The 17,537-nt window shown below is 42.9% G+C and overlaps 2 protein-coding genes across 2 annotated transcripts in view; both read left to right on the top strand.

The window, feature by feature from the left end:
- Positions 1-17,537, top strand: part of b4galt2 (UDP-Gal:betaGlcNAc beta 1,4- galactosyltransferase, polypeptide 2) — a 103,703-nt gene that overhangs the window by 7,476 nt on the left and 78,690 nt on the right. The gene's annotated exons all lie outside the window — the stretch shown is intronic.
- LOC311012516 (protein THEM6-like) overlaps positions 13,455-17,537 on the top strand; it is a 111,789-nt gene continuing 107,706 nt past the window's right edge. The window contains exon 1 of the mRNA XM_084007988.1: positions 13,455-13,458. The gene's annotated coding sequence lies outside the window, so the exon portion shown is untranslated. The remainder of the gene's footprint in view (positions 13,459-17,537) is intronic.

Below are 17,537 nucleotides of genomic sequence, written 5' to 3'. Positions count from 1 at the left end.
AAAAGGCCACTCTGAGATGTGCAGTTTTGTCTCACAGCAAAATGCCACAGATGCCACAAGCATTGAGGGAGCGTGCAATTGGCATGCTGACAGCAGGAATGTCAACCAGATCTGTTGCTCGTGCATTGAATGTTCATTTCTCCACCATAAGCCGTCGCCAAAGGCGTTTCAGAGAATATGGCAGTACATCCAACCGGCCTCACAACCGCAGACCACGTGTAACCACACCAGCCCAGGACCTCCACATCCAGCAGGTTCACCTCCAAGATCGTCTGAGACCAGCCACTCAGACAGCTGCTGAAACAATTGGTTTGCATAACCAAACAATTTCTGCACAAACTGTCAGAAACCGTCTCAGGGAAGCTCAACTGCATGCTCGTCGTCCTCATCGGGGTCTTGACCTGACTCCAGCTCGTCGCCGTAACAGACTTGAGTGGGCAAATGCTCACATTCGATGGCGTCTGGCACGTTGGAGAGGTGTTCTCTTCACGGATGAATCTCGGTTTACATTGTTCAGGGCAGATGGCAGACAGCGTGTGTGGCGTCGTGTGGGTGAGCGCTTTGCTGATGTCAATGTTGTGGATCGAGTGGCCCATGGTGGTGGTGGGGTTATGGTATGGGCAGGCATCTGTTATGGATGAAGAACACAGGTGCATTTTATTGATGGCATTTTGAATGCACAGAGATACCGTGATGAGATCCTGAGGCCCATTGTTGTGCCATACATCCATGAACATCACCTCATGTTTCAGCAAGATAATGCACGGCCCCATGTTGCAAGGATCTGTACACAATTCTTGGAAGCTGAAAATGTCCCAGTTCTTGCATGGCCAGCATACTCACTGGACATGTTACCCATTGAGCATGTTTGGGATGTGGGATTTGACCGGCGTATACGACAGCGTGTACCAGTTCCCACTAATATCCAGCAACTTCGCACAGCCATTGAAGAGGAGTGGACCAACATTCCACAGGCCACAATTGACAATCTGATAAACTCTATGCGAAGAAGATGTGTTGCACTGCATGAGGCAAATGGTGGTCACAACAGATACTGACTGGTTCTGAGTCCCCAGACCCCCAATAAAGCAAAAAAAATGCACATTTCAGGGTGGCCTTTTATTGTGGACAGTGTAAGGCACACCTGTGCACTAATCATGATGTCAGATCAGCATCTTGATGTGGCACACCTGTGAGGTGGGATGGATTATCTCAGCAAAGCAGAAGTGCTCACTATCACACATTTAGACTGATTTGTGAACAATGTTTGAGAGAAATGGTAATATTGTGTATCTGGAATGAATTTTAGATATTTAAGTCCATCTCATGAAAAATGGGAGCAAAAACAAAAGTGTTGCGTTTATATTTTTGTTGAGTGTATTATTGTCAGCATACGCCATATAACAGTGTACAAAAATGTCCAAGTTTGTTCTTTTTCACCCTGGAAATAGTTGAGCTGAAAAAACAAAAAGCCTATTTTCTTCGCTGCTTTCAATCAACTCAATAAACAAGGCCGTTCCCTTCAGAAAACCATTGCTGTGCACTCCCACACAGCGGGGAACCCGATGCAGGCACGGCATGGATGCAAAGGGCTCTTGACAACATAATAGCTGCCATAACTTCATTCAAATTGCCCAGCTTCCCTCCTCATTCACTTCTTTCCACGGGACCATTTTGCTGTGTGTGTGTGTGATTGTGTTTCCATCAATCTATCTGGATATTTGGTCATCGGGTGTTTTTTTTCCCTTTATCTCCTCAACATCATTCTCCATTCTCCTCATTCACAACCGGAATCTAAACAGATTAGCGATGTCGGTGCTTTCATCCAGGGAATCGTGAGCTGGAATTCAGTGGGACGTCCTCGACTGTCTCTCTGTCCTCTGTCCGGCTCACTGTGTCTTTGCACCCGGTCGTACTGTATCAGCTGTCGCCCGCCGCCTCATCAGCCCCGGTGATGCGTTTGGCAGAAGGCAGAATCTGATTCAGGAAATGTGATACGAGGCTAGAGAGGACATCGTCACTGCTCGTTTCCAGCGGTGACTTGATGCTTGAGTGAAAGTGATGGTTTACTCGTCTGTACGGACAGTGAAGAACGGCTGAAGACAATCAGATGCGGCACAGAACAAAAATGAGTATTAAACCCAGGCGACGGCTGGCTGAATATGTGCATGCTGTATGTTACATAGACTTGAAATTGACTTCTATACAATGGGACTTCTTTTGGCTACCAGAGGAGTTACCTGCCAGCCATTTGAAGGAATGCAAGTTTAAGGCCCTTTCAAGACCCGCCTGGAATGCAGACATATCAAAATTGATGGTTTCACCATTAGAAAACAAAAATATGATTCCATTCTCTAATCCTCGTGTTATTTGTGTGATGTGTGAAAAATCGTTTTTAACAGAGGATGAAATATCCTTCTCGGCTAAGCTTCCACTGGGCCAATTCTGGGCCCTCGTAGTGCCCAGAAACGGCTGACACACACAGAATTGTCCAACAGCCACCAAGGAATCCATAAAATTGACTGTATAGTTGTGTGTCTGTGTCTGCGTTTTCACAGCCACATGATTGCTTGTGTTTCCAGACGTGTGCATAATGTGTTTCTGTTGTGTTTGTCCACGGGATGATGTGTTTCTGCAGGACCGTGTGTGTGTGTGTGTGTGTGTGTGTGAAATGTTTTCTCAGCACCGTATGTGTCGTCTGTCTGCACACTCCCCCATTATACTGTACGCTACTGTCTGTAGTCTTGACGGGGTAATAAAATGCCTCCTCTCATCTCGGTTCTCCCGGTTCAGAGTGACTATTAAGATGTGTGTGCTCTAACAAGCGAGCCCCGCAAATGATAAATGACAAAACACACACTGCCTCCACACTGCTGTCATGCACACACACTGCTCCCTCTCTCTCTCTCTGTGTCTCTCAGATATGAGATTGTTTTTATCTTCACACACATTGACAGATACGGACAAAAAGGGAACGGGGAGTCGAGATGGAGAAAAGATTTAGAAGGAGGGAAGTAAAAAACGACTGTGCCCCCCTCAATGTAAACACATTCAGGAAACAAATAAATAGAACAGATAACGGCATTTCCCAAAACAAATGGAGAGAATAGCCAAAAAAAAACGCGTCTGTGGTGAATGCAGGATGGGAATGACATTTCCATGGGTAGTCCCTGTGTGGTGGCGTGCAGCGAAGGCAATACAGTCTGGTGCGCAAATTGCTTCGCTTTTCAGTTGGGCGATGGTTGCGGTCTGAACAAGGGCACCAGAAGTAGGAGAATATGAATGTGGCCCAATATGGTGCGGCAACTGGTGTGATCCCATTGCAAGGTGTGTCTGTGAAAGCATCCAAAGATCGTGCTCCGTGTCTTAGCTGCAACCATCAACCTGCTCTGTCCGACTTAATGAAGAGGGAGGAGGCTGGACGCAGGCGTCTCCTAACAACATAATAGCTGCCATGACTTGGTTAACGTTGCCCTGCTTCCTTCCTCACCGGCCTCCCCTTCTTTCCACAAGAGCATTCTGTTCTGAGTTTCCATCCACGTGATTCATCAATCTAGCAGGATATTCTGCCTAATTTGGCTCCGACTCAAGGGTGACCACATCACAAGAAGGCGTCTAATTAAATTTGATTTCCAAATGAATACCAAAAAAAGAATGAATGAATCCAGACATACAGCTCTGCCTCTGAACTGCAACTGTACACCTGCACCGTCAGCATTGATTTAACTGGCCCCTCGGACTGAACTAATGGTTGGAACACAGTGAAGATGGCGATGACTGTTTTTGGTCGGTTGCTAGGCAACAACAGCACATGCAGTGCGAGGTTAACGAAGTTAGTCGGATCACTGTGTAAACAGGAAAGGAAGGATAGGACGGTATCGACTGCGTTTTGTTGTGCTTCCTGTTTGTGATGCTCTTAAGGGACCAAGGGACGACATGAAGCAGTACGACTGCCACTCCTGCTGCTCAACAACATGCCACAGTGAAGGTGTGAGGGTAAAATGGCAAAAAGGTATAAGTAATGAAACACTTTTTCTAATAAATCCCAGAAGGAGGCCAGCTGGAAACAAATGGGGACTCCCTACTGTTTACTAGTTATCTCAAGTGTCATGCTTCGTCTCACACAAGATATGTTTTTTTTTTAAAATCTGACATTTTGTTATCATTACTATTATCTTAATTTGGTGTTTTGCTCCTCGGGGCCACCTTGAAAAATAAAGACGTATTTCTTCAGCATAAAAATTACATTTGTCATTCATTCAGTCATTTTTAGCATCTGAATGGACCGTAAACATACGTAATAGTGTTGTTTATGTGCAATAAACAATGGGTTGCATGGAAAGATCAGAGGGATTATCTTACATCAAATATGGGATAATCCATCGACCTGTTAATGCAGAAATTGTATCCGATTTGGTCGCGAGGAGAAGAGAATGTTTGATGATCAGATAATGATCTAAACATTGCGATGATTATCAGCCCATTATTTCTCCTCCATGTCTGGTGTGCCAATAAAAGCAACATAAATGGGTCTAGCTACAACTCCTGTGATTGGGTTCATTTGGGCTGGACCAGCACTTACTTTTAATTATCGGAACCAATGAGAGTAAACATGAAGTTCTACAGACTGACAGGTATCTCATTGGTGTCACAAAGAAATAACTGGTTATGAATATGTACATAAGTAACATTCGGCTGCAAATCGGCCACATGTTATAATGTACACACAGTGTGGGATCGCTGTTGCACATTGGAGGGCAGCCTTTCACCTTATATACAGATCAATAAGATTTCATCCTGATCAGATCTCTCGATCTGCAGATTGATGTATTCGTTTAGCGTTTGCTGTGGTTGGTTCATTTGCTTTGGCACCAGAGTCTGCTTGGTTGTTTGGTCCTCAACTGGGTTCTATCGACGGCTTCCACACCAGCTCAAATGAAGCGTACTAACCGGGCAAACAAACCTTTGTTGCGATTAAAACAAACTCACGTCTATGTGTGAAAGTGCCCTTTTTTCAGTATTTTGTGTCACGTAATCCCCTTTTAATCCATTCCATCTGGTGTTAAATGTGACAGTAACATGTTTGTACTTATCAAAGCATGGATTTATTCATTTTAAATGTGTTTATAAGGGCAGGGTTCACACATTCCTATTGTGGGCAGGCGGTTCCTTAAGTGTCTGGATGTGATCAGATGTGATCTGTATTTCCAATAGTGTTTTCTACAGTGTTTCCCAGGTGCAAGAAGAGAACACTGGGTCTGAAATCACACTTGGTTTGTTCAAACTTGTTTTTGTGGTTATGTGGTATTCTTGTAACTTTCACTCTGCACACATTTGCTGCTAAAATGAAAGTGTGAGAGTGTGAGAGGAGGAAGAGAGATGTTTAGAATAACCCTGATGTGTTTTCACAATCATTACCATATTCACGGCTACACACGCTGCATTTTTCAGCGGCTTGCCTTCTGATTATAAAACCAAAGTAGCCGACCTTTAGCCGCCCATAATTTGCTGTTGATGTTGAAGAGCCTTTTTGCGTTGAGGCTGGAGCTGGCCGTTGTTGACTTTTGTTAATTAGGCCACTAATCTGCAGTGAGAATAATCACCGGCGCCAGGCAAAGAATCCTCTGGAAGTTATGTGAAAAGGGGATGGAGATGTCATATCAGTAATGAGCTGTGTTGAAAGTTCGAGCTATTTCGGCTTTAGACTTTTAGGAAATGTCACAATGAAATGGTGAGGGGAACCAGGTGAATATATTACGCTACCATTCAATTATGTGCAGATATTCTTGGTACCCAGAGGATGTACACTGTCGCCCATGAAGTTGGAATATTTTGTTTTCAGACACAATCCTGTTTATTCTTATTCCAACTTTATGTGTATCTTAATGTTTTCTTTGATGAACCCCTGACTTTACCTCTAGCACCAAAAAGGTATTGTTTTTTTAGCAAAACAACCTTGACAACTATTGGATGGTTTGCCATGAAATTCCCCTTCGCCCTCAGGATGATTTGGAGTAACTTTGGTGTGCAATGACCTTTTTAATAAGGCACCATCATCAGGTTTAAATTTAGATTTGTCCAAAACGTTGGTTTGTGACCGAATAATGACTATTGCCATTCCCGTCAGCAGCTGTACATTGATAGTGAACACAGTAAGAGTTCACCATCAGCACGTTAGCATTGTGAGCGCGTTGTTGTCAGGATTTAGGTCAACGCACTGCTGTGCCTAAGTGCAGCCTTTGAGGTTTGTTTAGTGCTTTGACATGGAAATATAGAGTCGCAGCGTTGCCAAAGGCCTTGTGTGACGGATAACAACTCTGTGTTATGCATTAAACTCCAATAGATCCCTCCGCTCCACGCAATATGCAACAAACACAAACCCCTGGTTTTGATCAGAGTGATCTTAAAGAGCCGGCACGCCGCCAGAACACTAGCGACGCGTTTCAAAGTCCAAACTCGTTCTCAGATCAATCACACAACGTCACGTGGCCGAATCGCCCTGCGCTCTCGTGCAGTAAATTTGATGAGTCGGGCCGGCCTTTCATCATAGTCACCAACCCTGACAGGTTAGCTTCTAATGTGTCACATCCACCACCCTGAGAGGTGAGCGTTTTAATGTGTGTGAGATCTGGACGTTTTCAAGGAGGGAAGCACTCTGCCTTGAAACAAGCGTTCATTCCCAGCGCTTTGCATATATTCATAAGCTTCTGCAGAGGGGCTGTGATATCCAGCCGATTTGCAATGTAAAGCTCCCAAAGTAACAGCTGAGCGCCTGGATGTGATTCATGCGGAAAATGTATGTCTGTGGTTTAAAAAAAAAAATCCCCCCCCCCCCCCCCAAAAAAAACAAACTGCAGTGCACTGGTTATATAACATGGAACAGAGTTGCAGGGTTTATCAATATCTCTGTCTTTAATGTGATATAAGCCTGCGTGTGGGAGGCGGTTACGTCACCACGTTAAAGAGTCGAGACCTTTTCTTAGACGAATGAGGTCAGACGGAGCGGAGCGGCGTCAGCTGATTTGGGTGTCAGGGTTAGGAATTAGGATTTGGGTTTGTTTCACGCTTCACCACATAGATCTTTTTCTTCATTGGTTCCAAGATTTAGTAGATTTCCAGCCCAGCAAAAATAAGGAATGGTGAAGGATGCGCTCTTCAATTTAATGTGTTTTTTTTCTCATTCAGCGTAGTTTATATGAGACGTCGAAATGTAAAGGGAAGAGGAGTGGGAGGAACTACACACACTTAAACTGACGTTGGTCTGTTTCATTTTCTCATTTATGTGAAATTCCTTAGTTGTGTTTTTACGTAAAAGTTATTTTTTTGTGCTTTTATGTGTGAAACTTTTAACGCTGCCTTCTTGGGCTTCCTTGGAAAAGAGTTTCTAAATCTCAGTGGTTCCATCCTAAAAAAAAAATCTTTATTTTCAAAGTCGATAGAGTGCTGCGAGGATGATGTATTTCTGTAGGCCAGCCCAGAAGTTAGCATTGAACTGGTTCCCTCGACAAAAAGCCTCTGGGATTTTTCCATTTGGTTTGTGAATACTGTGGAAAATAACTGGCAAAAAAAAAAAAAAAAAAAAAAAGTTTAGGATACTCACACTGTTTGTTCAGCTGGATAATCTCTACAGATGAACATCACTTTTAGGATTTAAGGAGTTGATTTAATCGAAATTTCTGCAAAACTGAGTTTCAGGAAAAGAACCAGTTTCAAGCTTGTGTTTACCAGAGATATACTCATAAATATCTTGGGAATAAGTCAGTCAGCATGAAACGTAAATCTACTAGCTCTCTATCGTATCCACACACTGTATACAAGACTTTTTCAATCCAGCATGCTGTGATTTCCTGTGATTTCCATCTTTGGCCGTGTACACTTTGCCTTGTACATAATGCACAAAGCTGCCTCATCCCACCCCATTATGAATAAGTGTGAACCCTCAGCACATGAATAGTTAAGTCACTGCAAAGCCCCAGCAATACAACAAATTACCATCACAATTTAATTATGCATGCCAGAGCACAGTTAGAAGTGTTCACAGATGAATGGCTGCCGTGGACCATCACGCCAAACGGATTAGCATTGTGAGAGATTTTATGTGGATTAGTTAAAAGGATTATTTGCTAGTTGTGGCGCACCAGCGGACTACAAATAAGGGGTTTGGATGTACTGAATTTGGAATCCGAATGAACGGGATAAGCGCTTGCTGCTGTATCGCAGGGGAAAGGACCCGCTAAAGAATTCACATTTGAATAGAAATGTCACCTCGTCCTACTTCCTCTATCTTTGTCATATGCGGTGTGGTGGTGCCTCGTGTTGCTAACCACCTACTGCAAGCGCTGCAGCGCCCTGAAACTCCCTCCACACTTTCATTGCTTTCAACTTTTCTCCTTTGAAAAACAGTTGTCAAAACTGTTTTTTTTTTCTTCCTTTTAAAAAAAAAAAAATCTGGCAAGGTGGCTCTAAAGTATGTTCTTTGGTCCATACTGAAATATTAACAATTAATGGATAGCTAGTTGGAGAATTCAGTACAGATATTCATTAATAACAAAAATGTGATATTAATTGTGATAACTTTGGTGGATGAAAACTAAAGACACTCCACTTTATGTTTAGTGCTAATTTGGTCATCACCATGGTGATGTTAGCATTACGTTGAGCCGCTAGCATGACTGGAGCCCCTTTTTGACGTGTCATTGCAGGGTCAACACAGGTGTGACCTTATTTACCGCCCTGTTCCATTCAGGTGGGCCGGGGCTCCAGTGTTGCACACGCTGGCTGTCTAGATCGACTGTGACACACTCAATAGAACCCGATGATAATTAATTGTATCAATTAAACCTGTGTTTAACCTCACTTCAACATGGCTCCTGTTGAAAAGGGGCCCTTTGTGACAAGCCCGGAGTGAGGGAGTGATTGATGATCGGCTCGTTGGTCTGGATCCCCGACCCGATCGTCTGCTTTTCTCTGTTCCCAATTACGCTGACGAGTATGTTAACATCACCACTATGAACTATCAAATAAGGCCAATGCTGTTATACACTGGCAGATTTCCAAATACTGCAAATAGACCAAGAATCCCATATGTCCACTCACACTGTAACCATCTCACATAACAAAGGCAACATACATTGAATTCTTTAGGATATGCATGGATTTGTGCTTTCTGTGCTATTTTTTTTCAAGATAACTGGACGTGATATATGAGATCTGATAACACACGGTGTCTACGCCGGCTTCATGTTTCATGTTAGGTGTAAGGAAGACTAAAGACCTGGCCGGTTAATAATTCCCCCCCGGAGGAATGGGCCACGGGGGAGGAAGGGACAGAACAAATGAGAACGGGGAGCACAGAATGAGGAGGGAAAACGAAAACACAAGTACAGGAGGGCTTGAGGAGAGAGAGAGAGACGAGCTGATGATGAACCGATTAAAGATGTAGAGAGTTAGAGGAGGTGTTGGGGAGGAAGAGGGGGGAGGGGGAGGAGGGGGGGAGGCGTGAGAAGAAAAATGAAATAAAGAGGAAGGTGGATTGAAGAAGAGTTTAGTATGCCAGAGGCAGCAGCGGTGTGGTGTCTGTGGAGAAGCCACATCCTCTATATGAATGGATCCATTTAGACGAGACACACACACACACACACACACACACACACACACACACACACACACACACACACACACACACACACACACACACACACACACACACACACAGAGTGGATATTTGTTTTTAGCATGTCTTAATATTCACAAGCAGCCACTTTTCCTCTTTTAATGAGATGCTGTATTACATCGGAAAGAAGCAGGTACTCGATTCCCACTCTTCTCTGCCAGCGGCTCCGTGAAAAGTTTTCAAATTCACAAATTGATATCATGATGTAATAATTTAGTAAGTCAGTTAGTTAAACAAATGACAAACTAGTTACGAGTCGATACTTTTCTAATCGATCTAGAATAATCCAAATCCGTGTTTTCTCCTGATATGTTCTGAAACGCGGTTCAAACGATCTCTTTTCTCTTGATTTGCTTTTGATATTTTGTTTTCAAGTGTTACTTGCAGCTAATTGAATTGCTGTCAGTTGCATTGTGTTATGGGTGATCTGTGTCGAGATGCTGTACATATTTATAATTCATGTCTAATTACTTTCTAATACGTTTCTCTTGTGTTGTTCTTTCACATAACTAAGACTATAAAAGTGCAAGAACAAAAACAATAGGCTTAGTCAAATTATTCCAAAGGACATGATGTATTCTCGGCTATTAAAAAAATGAAGAATCTGCACTTCAATAAAAATGTCATAATAAATGCATTCATAATAAAGCGAGAGCACAGCACCGTAATAAACAGCAGATGTAATAGAGGCCTTATGTTTCAAGAAAAGTTTAATTTGGACATTTGTCTCAGTATCAACAATTAGAGTTAAAAGGTTCTATTTATTTGAATATTTGTATATTTTACGTTTCCTCTTATGATGCCATCGGGTGATTTATCTCAATGGAGCAGGCTAATACAGCTCCCAACAACTATATTCAGGCTCCGAGGTGACTCACACAACATCCGGCTGCAGGGATCCGCAAATATTCAGAGGCCATTGTTCGATGAGTCATCTCTCGGCTGAGATTTACTCCACAGGTCGCCAGACGTCTGGCAAATGAGTTGGATAGCAGTGAAAGTTGTTGTGTGAGTCAACGACCGTGCAGGAAGCAGGGAGGAAGTCAAAAACAGAGTTTAGTCACTCAAAGATGCTGAGTGGAGACCGGCGGAGCTGTGATGTCCTTGTGTGGTTCAATTTTGTTCCATAATCTTTCAGTGAGAAGAAAAACCAAAACATGTGCATTTATTTCCACCAAATGTTGTCCAAGTCTTTTCTCTTAAATTACTTTGTATTTTTTAATTCTGGATTATAAATCATCTGTTTACGTTATGTGTTGTACTTTGTTTTCCTTCTCTGAAATAGGAGCTTAGAATCGCATTCGGAGAATTACTACTTGCGGTGTGGATGCAATAAAAATGGGAGTTATTAGAAATGTGAAAAAGTTCCTCCGGCCTGAATTTGCCTTTTCGTTGAACTCAAATGGTCTCGTGTTATATCAGCTCTTCATCGCGTGGTGCCTCGTTATCATCACCGGAGTAAAATGTAAAAACGTGTGAACCGTGTGAGCTGTGAAGTGCAGGGAGATGATTGGTAAAGTGGCAGTTCTTCATGCTGATGCCCGGTTTATCGCTCCCTGTCTGCCGGTCTGTTGGTGTCGACTGCATTTTTGTTTCTGATCTAATTGTCTTCCTCTCGTTTCGGATCAGGTCTCTTTTTTTTTTTAAATAAATAATTCATGAGTCTCAGTGGCTTCGAGGCTGTGCCATGTAAACTGAAACTTCTCTCTCTCTCTTTATTTATTTAATACCTATCAATAGATAGATTTGGGTAGCTTTCCAACTGGTTCTTGAAGGATTGGCTTTGAGCACTGAATACATTATTTTCTAGAACTTTCTCGAAAACCCAACCCAAATTACATACACACAAATATATGCAAATATGCACTTTTTACAGATTCTCTGTGTGTGAGGATGAGGAGGGGCATGTGAGGGAAACAAGTCAGAAGTGCGGGTGCACTAATCCAATCCGTTAAATCTGCATCAGCACTGTTCCTGACCTTTCCAGCGGCTCGCATCTCTGCCATGACGTCCACATTAAACACGGTTTCTCTGTCAGTTACATTGATTTACCAGAGTCACAGTGGGCTGCCGACTCAGTTCTTTCCCGGCCTCGTGTTACCTAATGTAAAAAATCATTCCAAAGACACAGTGAGGTTCACGTGTTAAAATGATCGGGGGAGAAAAAAAAGAAAGAAAGAAAAGGTGAGCACCGGTCTCGGTATTAGCAGAAACCTTGAGTTGAGGTTACGGAATCGATATCGGGAGAGAAAAACTCGGATCCATAACCAGAAGCCGTTTTAGAATGATCCCCTCAGTTATGGGGGGTGCATGCAGTTCTGAGCAGGGTGTGCGTGCAGTATTTATGTGTTGTTTCCAGTGCAAAAACAAATGACACAGCGGCAGTAAGGAGGCGATACCACGGTTGATAATAAATGGTTATGTAGTGATGATAAAGCTGACAAACAACGAGCTGCATAAAGTTAATGACACATTTTATCCCTCATTTGAAGCGATGCAGCGCTGTTACGGCCCTCCGGTTGAAGGATGGTACTCTTAGCCCGTATTGCCCTTTTTAATCATAGCCCTTCAGTCACGCCCTTCATATACAGCCGAGCCTGTAGACTAGAGAGACCGACAGAACTAATGTATGAATTACCGTAATGTAGAAATGTTCTTGCCCTGCGAAGACAACAAGCAATAAACACCACTTTCCTCACACCTCTGCTTATCTGTCGAGTTCCCTTTACAGCTTATAGGTCTTCAACGTTTTTCAGGCCGAGGACCCCTTGGCTGACTCTGTTACACATCGTAAAAAATATAGAATATCTTATAAAAGTTGTCTTGCTTATTAAAGTGTACCCTTTAGTGCCATCCAAGTACTTTGTAATGATGTATGTATACCAGTCTAAGACATTAAAATAATAGGTTGTGAATTTAAAGATATATTTAAATTTTTTGAAAGAAAAAAGTAGTGTCAAATAATTTCAGGGACCCCCTGCAGTAGCTCTGCAGCTACTCTGCTCCCCCTGTCGAAGATCTCTGTTTGAGTGTATCTCCGTGAGGATTTAGCTGCGACTCCCCAGGGTGCCACATTACCATTAGGGTGCACGGTCTGCACGATTAGCTGTAGGAACGCGAGTGCATCGGGGTGTGATTCACCCAACCTGCTTCCCGTCACCGAGCTGCTGCCTGAGAGCGGGAAAAAAAGGGCAACATGTAACGCTTCAACCGCCGCGGAGGAAATTACCATCCGTTTACGAAAACGGCAGACTTTTATTATTTCACAACGATAATGGGGAGCATCAAATCCAAAACATCAGGCATAAGGATACCTAATCCTCCTCTGAATGGAATCAGGAATTTAAACAGATGGCGATGACTGTCGGATGAGTCCGTCAACAGAAAATAAAACTGTTTTAATTATTGATTAATCATGTAAAGTCATTTGTCTTTTGGCTAATTTCAGAAGAAACTGCCCATCAATTCCTCTTCAAAACAAGCATTTGTTGTGTTAGAGCACAAAACTGGTGCTGCTTAGTGATAACGGCTAAAAGGTGGCGCTCACCTCTCGGGGCATTTCGATTTGACTCGTCACCTGCAGCTCCTCACGCTGTACGATCGCCTCTTTGTGGCTGCTCTGTCTTTCACCATTACTCCCTTTGGATATTTATCTTTAATCTATATCAAGTCAACAGTGATCACTGTCAGTGAAGGACAGGCATTCTACTGTGCAGCTTCCACAGAGCACTTTATATAAGAGCACCGTCACCGCTTCCTCTAGAGACAGACTCATTGACCGCACTGTCAGTCACACACACACACACACACACACACACACACACACACACACACACACACACACACACGCACACACGTCACCATGCAGCAGCCTGACATACTGTACTTTGTTTCATGGAGGCACGGAAACAAGCACACACATCTACACTACACGTATTGTAACACACACTAAAATGCGCTTATTTTTGCAAACACACACACACACACACACACACACACACACTCACACACACACACACACACACACACACACACACACACACTCTAAACCTAAATTTAGAATAGGGGTATTTTTGAGACGTTCAATTTCCAGACAAAAGCAAAAGCCCTGAGCAGAGACCCACCTGAGACTGTTACCCTCTCACCTCGCCTGTCCCAATTTGTCTTTGAGTATATGTGTGTGCGTGTGTGTGTGTGTGTGTGTGTGTGTGTGCGTGTGTGTGTTAGTACACTTCAGACACTGAGTTCCAATTACAACTCCTCAATCTCACTTCAATTACCTGTGAGGAGTTCATGTAGGCCGTTAGGGAGACACAGGCTTTTTTCCCTCCCCAGACACACACATGCCCACACACACACACACACACACACACACACACACACACACACACACACACACACACACGTCGACTCAGTAACAGACAGATGGAAATCAATGCACTGAACAATCCCGGTGGTTCCCTTGAGTAACTGTCGGTTGCCGGTTCAGGGGTTTGTTATTTAAAAGTTTGCTCTCTCGATCATTAAACGTACCTTTTTTTTCCACCGATGTTTTGACTGCAGCTGCGGTTAAATGGACACAACTTTTCTCAGGTTGTTCTCACACCATCGTGTCTTCATAAAAAATACCAGATATTGCCATTTTCTGCTTACAGCAACATTCTAACTTGTCTTCTTATCTCCCTAACAACCCTGTAAAGATGCGAACCCCCTCGCCACCGTGGGATGCCAACTCGCTCAAAAGAAAGTTCTGAGCCCCCCGTTGTCACACAAGGCCAACAGAATATGAAGTGCACATAAACTGTGTACAGCGAAACTTGCTGATCCCTTCTGGCTGCCGGGGTCCGGGTTTATCATCACAGCTAGCGGTCTCGAACCCCCTCGTTATCGGCGTGGTGCTTTATGTTGCCCTAGCCGGTACCTTCTTCTTCTTACAGCAGCAAGTGCCCTTTGATTGTGGCAAACAAGTATTCAGGTTATATTAAGATCAATTTCCATGGGATTTTGACATTCACGTCCACCTCCGGATGAATTCTGGATCTTAAGTCTTCATCTCATGCCATCATCTGGCAAACAGCGGTCGGAACAAATAAGTAGTAATAAGTAATCCCATTCCCATTAAAGCATCGTTGTACTTGAGTACAACCTCACAGAGCTTGGAGAGCAAAAAACAATCGTTACTTACATTAGTTGCTTTCAGAATGAATCAGATTATTAGCATTTTAAGATGTCCATAGTAAACCTTCTTGGGTTAAAAAAGACATCACAAGAGGGACAAATACTACAAATATTCCCTGTAAAAATGCAAGAAATGGTTCATTCCTATCATATTTGACAACATCTCTGTGCTTCTGTAAAGACGCCCCTTGATAAAGAAGGAAAGGATCGTCGCCAACTAATCAATACAGCAACCTTGCAATAGCAACAACATATGCTCTCATCGTATCTCATCTCGTCACATCTGATCTCCTCACGGGGGGGGGGAGGGAAGTTAAAACTGCCTCCGTCCTTCACGGCTGCAGTTCGGAAAGACTATCTGAGTCGGGTGCATTTCATCACAATGACATCATCTGACCGCGCTTGGTATGGATGTGTCGGAGCGAATTAGAGCTCACGTAAGCGGCCGCTGATCTCGGAGATAAAATCCAGAGGAAAAATCGCTTCGGCGCGGAAAACATGCTAGTCCTCAAATCTTTGATCAGTATTCTGTCAGAGCTTTGGAACCGCCTTATGTTTCATGGAATCTCACTAAGACACCGTACAATAAATATATACCATATTGCTGAGCGCACAGCTGCACCTCGGCTTTTTAAAATCTCTGTCACCATATTTACAATCCCCCCGTCAGCTGTCAGAAAGTAGCCGGCTGGAGAGATTGCATCCCAACTGTCTCCTAAACCTCTTATGCCTTCTGGCCCCCTAGAGGAAAAGTTCAGATTGTCTCCCGCTGCGTGATTTAATTTTTTTTTTTTTTTTTGTAAAGCCTTCATGCTCTTGGTGGATTATCAGCCACTGATGCTTAGTTGCCTCTGACATGTGCGACATTGTCTAATCTGAAATTAGCCGACAACATACTTGACAGCCGGGGTTGGATTTTTTTGTCATTTTCGGACATTTTAGCAGCAGATCTGAAGCCGGTTGCACGAGGCAGCAGGTCTAGGCAGGCTGGCATCTGAGTTGATTAGAACTGATGAGGCTTAAATGCGATACAGAAATAGCTCCCTAAAGACTTTAGATGACGGCAAACGTGTAAGCTTGAGATTTGACCTTTTGTTAAGTACGAGAATAATTAAAATCCTACAAATATTTGTCGACATTTTGAGGCATATTACCCATGTTTCAGACTTCAGAGTTGCCCAAGTGTCTTTTCAAACTATCTTTGAAACTGATATATACATTTTATTTATATATATATATATTCAGTTTACTATAATAGAAGAGAAAAACTATCCTCATATTTGAAGATAAAACCAGAAAATATTTGCCATTGTTGTCTGAAATATTTGCCGTCGATCAACTAATTGCTTTAATTGATCTTATTCATTTAATCCTCCAGAACGACACACATGAATTAGCAATATGATGTAAATGTGTCGGAGCCAAAAGGCTCATTTAGATCTGCCGTCCCTCAGCAGGTTCATGTTAAACAAAGCAGACAAAATGACCTAGAAGCACCTTTTAGAATATTAATAGACTGTTTAAGTGACTAATTGTTTCAGGTCTAATTGCTAATCTGCTCAATGCCCCAAATGTAAATGTAAATGTCTAATAAATAAGTAACAATGTCTTTGGAGTTTGTGATTTAAGTCATGAATTTGTGCAAAAAAAGTGCAAAAAACCTAAATATAAATGTGCGTGCATTAATTGAATTCTTTGAAGGATAATGTCGTACAAAGATTGTATCATGCACTTCGTATGAACCATGCACGGTAAGAACGTCCGATGTCTGAGGCTGTCTCACATCCCGCCTGGATCATCTCAAAGAATAAAGCTCTCTCCCGTCGTAACCTTCCACCCTCAGGTGGGAGGGAAGTTTGTGGTTGATGATGTGGTTCTTCACATCATCATCGTCCCGCAGACGGCGCCGCACATTGATTAGGAGCTTATTCATGTATAAACAGTGGATGCGCTGGGCAGCTGTTAAACTCAGCACATTTAAAGGATTTGCTGGCACCCTCCGGGCACCCTGTTAGGGCCGTCTCCTCTAATGTTCCTTTTAAGATTCAGCCGACTTCTGGGTGAGTGTGGTCAGAGCGAGGAAGTGTGAAGAAAGCACTTTTACAAGCCAGTCGTTGGACTGATGTTGTTAGGATTTGGCTTTGGATGATGTCTTGCAATATTGATACACAGTATTTAGTGTTTAATTCCTTTTCAATAATGGATAACAAGAGCTGGACGGTTTTCACAAAGCAAATGAACAATTGACAGGACGTTTTCTTGTTTATTTTTATATATTTTTTCTCCACTCCTAATGTTTGTACTATGTATTTGCATGAAGTCCAGGATTGTTTGAGAGCTGAAATGCTGCAGAACAATATTTTGGATAAACATTCCCATTACTTTCATGGAAATCAAAGTGGAGATGAGATTTACAGAGACGAGATGATTTCCTTGTCGCGGCGTGTTGTCAGAGCGTGTTAGTTTCATCTCGTTCACTAGTCGTGAGGTAATTATATTTAAAGAGGCTGCTAGTGAACGTTGTTTCTCTGCACTGCCTTTGGTTTACAAGTACTTATTCTTCTACTTCCAGTGTACACACTCGCAGTGTGTTTTCTTCAGTGAGGCAGAGCCGTGTTGTGTTAGATGAGCCTCCAGAAAATAAGCATATTCGTAAAATATTGGCTTCTTAGGTATTGTAATGGTA

The sequence above is a fragment of the Eutrigla gurnardus genome (assembly GCF_963514095.1).
Source record: "Eutrigla gurnardus genome assembly, chromosome: 4".
Lineage (NCBI taxonomy): Eukaryota > Metazoa > Chordata > Actinopteri > Perciformes > Triglidae > Eutrigla > Eutrigla gurnardus.
Note: the sequence above shows the minus strand (reverse complement) of the source record. Positions and strands in the feature narration are given on the sequence as shown.